Here is a 6,024-nt window from a genome sequence, read left to right on the forward strand (position 1 = left end):
CATTACTTAAGGGGAAGGAAAATGGATGTGGGGGTAGGCAACCAGCATCTGTGCCACAAACACTGAAGGGGTTAAAACCAGGAGCTTTGTGAGGCCTTAAAAAAATATTCCTGGGGCTCATGGTGGAAAATGGCTTATAGAGAAGAAGGAGTGGAGGCGAGGAGCCTGGGGCAGTGAGTGGTTCAGGGGCTAGATAATGGGCCAGGAATAGGTGAGTGGCAGTGGTGACACCAGTGGATGAGTCTGGGCTGTATGTCGGAGCTAAGCTCAGATCTATATGTCTTTGTAAGGTATGAAGGAAAGGGGGGGGTTGAGAATGAAAGCCAGGTTTCCTCTTTGAGCCACTCTGGGAGCAGTGATACAATCATGGAGATAAGAAAGACCAGCCAGAGAGCAAACTTGGAGGGAAAATTAGGAGGTCGATTTTGAGTATGTTAGGGTCGAGATAACCTACGGGAAGTGTCGAATCAGCAGTTGACTATATATTTCAGGAGTTCAAAGAGGAAATCAGAGTGTATCCATTGGGATTGTGGCCAAAGAAATGTTTAAAACCTCCTGGGGAAAGAGTATAGAGAGGGAAGGGAAGGGAGACTGTGACTTAGCTCCAAGAGTTGCTAACATTTAGAGGTTGGATAGGGAAGGAGCTGTTACCAGAAGAAAGTGAAAAGGAATGGCCAAGGAAAATCCTGGGATGTGGTGTCTTAGAAACCTGCAAAGGCTTCAGGATGGAGTGTTTCACTGCTGGGAGGCTGGATAGTGCTGGACATTGGTGCTCCTCATAAGAACATTTCAGGGGAGCTGTGGTTTTGGAAGCCAGGTGGGAATGTGTTCCAATATGAGTGGGGGCCCAGCCGTACCAGACTGCTGTCTGTAGAGTGTAAGCCTCTGAAAAACAGAGAAAGATGAAAACTCTTCGTAGACAATTGGAAGAGGCAGGAAAGAGCCCATAGAATGGCATAAGCCGCTGTGTGCTGGAATGCAGCTCAAGAATGTATTTCGAAACAAAAGACGAGTTTGTCCAGTTATTGGACACTCACCAGTGCTGACAGTTGTCAGGAGCGGACATGGTTGTGAGGAAATTGTTCCCCCAAAATGCCCTTCTCTGCTGGTAGCCCACAAGTATAATCTATTTACACAAGGGCTGAAAGGAGAAAAACCTGTTTGACGTATTTGTGCCAACAACACAAATCTGATCGTTGAGGCCGTTCTTAAAGCCAGGAGATCAGAAGCCAAGACTCGCTGGTCCCCAGAGCCACCGCGGCATCACATTTCTTGTGTTTGAATTGTTTAAGAGAATCTTGGACAGGCTGAGCCCGGCAGATTCGCACCTGCTAGCAATCCTTTTCCTACAGTGAAAGAGAAGGTCCCCAGTATTCTCGCCGCAGTTCTTCGGTCCAGCAGGAATGAGTCATTTTCCTGTGATTAAGAAATTCCTGGCACCTGGTGGCAAGAAGAGCCCACCCCCTGATGTCCATGATGTGAAAATGGTCCACCAGATCTTTATATTGGAAAGTGGGTATTTATACCCATGAGTTGGTCAGCCTCTGTGGATTACTGTGTCCCTTAAGTACTATCGTCAGTCCCGCCCTGAAGAGGTCCCCAGTTCTATGACTAGTTACTTCCTTGCTTACATCTCGGGAGGCACCTTCTCTACTCAGAAGCTTAATCTTGTGAGTAACTGGGAGAGAAGACAGTCTGGACTTCAAGTGAGACCCTTCAGCTGACGACTTATTTCTGTCTCCTCTGAAAAGGGTCCATCTTGTGGTAGAGTGAGAATTTATGTTCCTTGAGCTTCCTTCTTCCCCTCTCTTCAGGAAGAGAACTAGAGTTGTCAGGAGAGGTGAAGAAGCGGGACCCCACGCATTCCCTCATGCAGCGGTCTTCCAAGTCCAACAGCATCAGAGCAACTTGGGAATTCACTAGAAATGCATTTTTTTTTCTCTCTCTCTCTCTAACCGAGACCTATTTTATTACTGGGAAGTGGTTCCCAGTAATCTGTTTTAACAAGCCCTCCTGGTGATTCTGCTGCAGGGTGAAGATTGAGAGGGACTGCCCCAACAGGGGACAGAGATCCATGGCCATTCCAGAGTAGGGGAAGTGAATGCAAGTGACTGGGATAGAACTGGGCCGGTGTTGAGGGGGGCTGTGTTGCAGACCTGCTGTCTCTGAACCCACTCCTCTGAGGTCCTGGCCATGTCCCCGGTTTACCCCTGTACTCACTGGAGAGGAAAGAAGGTGTAGGCAGAGAGGGAGTCGTGGTGGGAAGGTGGACTGACAGAGATGCAGGCAGCTAGGGAAGGGATTGCAGAGAAATGATGGGTCTGTGAAGGATAAAAATGTAAACTAAAGACATTTCCAAAAGATGGTCCACCTTCCCATATCTAAGACTTCGACATGTCCTAAGAGATTGAGAGCTTCAATTTTTATGAAATATTTTTATTTCACCTGCTTGGTTTTCTTTTTTAATACTCAAAAAAGAAAAAAAAAGGTAAAAATCATTCTGGTCAGCTAAAAGTACTTTGCACATACTGATGTTTTGTTTTATTTAATGCAACGGCATCTGTAACACATGTTTGATTTTCTTTGTTTGTAGTCTGGAACATTCTTACTTGCCCAGGAGGACTCTTAGAAGAGGCCTGCTTACATTCTGTTAGTAGGAAAGGGGAGTTCATTTGTCTCCATTGTCTGGTTCATCCCTGGATTGGGGTGGTTCTTCTCCCTTTCCTCATCTAAAATGGGTAATAACCGCGTGGATGCCCTGGTTCCATGGGCATGATTATATTTGAACTCCATACCCCGCACCAATTATGTAGGGAATCAGGATAACTGCAGCGGCAGCTTTTTTTTGGGGGGGGGGGAGGGAGGAAGGGAAGGATTGGGTTACCTAACAGCATTTTCAAAGAGCATAGATAATGAAATGAGATCTTTAAAGATCTCAGCAACTTGTCAAAGAAAATACTGTTGGCAAATGTAAATTTTAAAAAAATCTAAAAAGTGAACATTGATTTCACACCCAGAAATCCAATTCACGGCAATACCTAAGTGAGGAATATGCATTCTTTAAAAATATGCATAAGTAAACTTGGATTATTGCCACAAGAATTCATCTGTGTATTTTCTTATCAGAGCAGAGTGTTGCATCTTTGCTGTGCCGCCTTTGGTTTGCTAAGTGTGACCCTGTTAAAGAGTGTGCCTCGCTTTCAACATGGTAGCTCACCATGGTTGAATTTAAGTTCTTTTTGATCTTTTCCTTATTAGAATTTTTATACCAGGATAAAATTAAGAAGAAATTGGGGTAGGTTTTCCAGTTTCAGCAAATAAAAATACAGGGTGCTAGTGTTTTAAAGTAGAGGTATGTCCCATGCAAAATTTGGGAAATATTTATTCATTGTTTATCTGAGATTTCAGTTTAAAACAGTGTCCTGTATTTCATCTGACAACCCTAAATTCATAGTAACTAAATTATAATGTGTAAGCATTATAGTCATTCAACATTGCCCCCTAGCTTTAGACTTAAAGTTTCTTGAGATAGTTATGGCCTTAGCTAAGATTGGCTATGCGCTGTGCACAGTTTTCAGCACTCTAGAAGAAGTCTCCTCAAGGAATCCTGCTAGAAGGCAATGACTATGAGGGAGATACTTTGAAGGATAATCTTGAAGACATTGTACATCTTTTACGATACAACTTTGGAAAAGGTAATACTACCTCTTTTATCTCCATTCAGGTTTTCTAAGTTTATAGTAAGTGACCTATTGGTGTATTTTTAAAAAATTGTAATGAAATACACATAACTTAAAATTTGCCATCTGAACTATTTTAAGGGTACAGTTCAGTGGTATTGAGGACATTCACATTAGTGGGCAACCATCCCCACCACCGATCTCCAGAACTTTCTCATCTTGCAAAATTGAAACTCTATATCCGTTAAATAGTAATTCCCCATCCTGCCCTCTCACCAGCCCCTGGCTTCCTTCATTTTATTTTCTGCCTCTAACTGATAGCTCTAGGAGCTTGCACAGCTTCCACCTTTTGGCTTTGGTGAATAATTCTGTGAATATAGGTGTACACATAGCCATCTCTTTGAGATTCTGCTTTCAGTTTTCCTGGGTGTCTACCCAGAAGAGAAATTGCTGGATCAGATGGTAATTCTGTGTTGACTTTTTCAGAGGCACGGCTGTACTGTTTCCCACAGCAGCTGCACCATTTTACCTTCCCACCAGCCCTGCACAGCCATTCCAGTTTCTCCATATTCTCAACAACCTTTGCCAGTTTTGGGGTTGTTTTGGTAGTAGCCATCCTAATGGGTGTGAGGTGACATCCCTTATTTCAATAAATCACAGAATAATGTAGTTCTTGATTATTGGTGATGAATTACTTGCTGCAAGGGCCTTAGTGTGTTGTTACCTGGTAGTTGAGAACTTCTGTGGTTTACTGGTTGGCAGAAGAAATTTGGGCTGGGATTAGGATGGGGATGCTGGATAGCTTTTTCCAGAATCTTTCAAGAAATCATTAATAGAATGGCTTCTTTCTTTTGTTTTTCACAAATTCCCAGATCTTCAGCTGTGTATATATTAAAACAAATACTAGAAACCCAATCCATGCTTGGATCCCAATGGGTGTTTTTTCTGAAATACTGTCCTTTCCACTGTGGCAATGCGTTGGCATCAAGAATGCAATTCAAGTCGCAAAGAATTTGTTCAACCAATGTTTAATGAGCACCTGCTATGTGCCAGGCACCACGTTGGTATTGAGGACACAAAGAAAGATCAGCATGTTTTGATTCTGTTGAGGTTCCTCAGGCTTGATGAGGAGCATGTTTTAGGTTCTCAAGGAATGCTTTATGAAAAGAATTGCATTTTGGTATTTTTGTTGTTTTATGCTGTTTCCAGTAGTTAAAAAAGAGAAAACAATACTACCCCTATTTCTTGAAATCACAGTAACAATATAAAATAAATTCTAACTGTTTTGTAGTATCCAGCAATCCTCAGAGCAGGAACTTTCTTTTCATTTTATTGATGAGAAGATAGAGGCTTGGCGCTCAGTTATCTTGCACAGACTTAATCTGAGCACCTGACCAGGAGTCATTCTAATCGGCTCCTGAGTCATCCTAATTAGCATTCTTACTCTTTCCTTCTGGATGAGAAATACTTTCCATGTTCCTATTTTGTAACATGGTCCCATAAAAATTTATCATTGATTCTGTGGTTATTTTAAGGCTTATTCTTTTTTGAGTGAATTGCATTTTGGATAGAAAAGTAATTTAAATTCCTCATATTTTACTCCTCTTAGATATTTTTAATCAACATTTGGCTTCTGTGGACTTGAAAATATTTCAGCTCCATTTCAGAATTATTACTTTGTGATGAAATTGAGCATTTTCATTATGGCATGAAGCACATATCTCTGCAATGCCTTTTAGAAGTATTTTATAGGTACCTTATTCAACAGAGGTCATTGTTGGAATTTTGAATTTTATGCTTTTAAATGGGTCCCAAGTAAATGATTTTTTAGATTTCAGGTCTTTCTGAATTCATGAGCATTCTGCTAACTATTTTGGCCTACAGCGTTTTCTTTTAAGCTAATTTATTCTGGTTTCTCTCTGTGCTATGAGACTTTAAATGGCTAACTTTGCATGAAACAAGCTTACACTAGGACCATCTGGTGTATCAAGGTGACCGATTCTCAACTCATTTGATTAAATGTTTCTTTCTCGAATGTTCTCTGATATATATATATATATATATGTATATATATATACATATATGTATATATATATATATATACACACACACACACACACACACACATACATAAATACTTTAATCTGGATGTCTCGGATTGTATTTTAGATTTAAGACAGGGTCATTGTCTCTTAGTGTTTGGCTCCCTGTTTCACAGAACGTGATGACAACTGTCATTTCAGGCACAATTATAGAACCAAGCATAATAAAGCCTCTTCTGTATTTTGCCCTGACTTGCCAGCATTAGTACAAGAAATTTGATGTTAAACTCTTCTTGTTTATT

General features: G+C 41.1%; 1 protein-coding gene across 1 annotated transcript in view; it reads left to right on the forward strand.

Moving 5' to 3' along the window:
* ANK3 (ankyrin 3) overlaps positions 1-6,024 on the forward strand; it is a 671,415-nt gene that overhangs the window by 57,564 nt on the left and 607,827 nt on the right. The window lies entirely within an intron of this gene.

This window comes from Mustela putorius, unplaced genomic scaffold (assembly GCF_011764305.1).
Source record: "Mustela putorius furo isolate JIRA1106 unplaced genomic scaffold, ASM1176430v1.1 tig00003949_pilon_pilon_pilon, whole genome shotgun sequence".
NCBI lineage: Eukaryota > Metazoa > Chordata > Mammalia > Carnivora > Mustelidae > Mustela > Mustela putorius.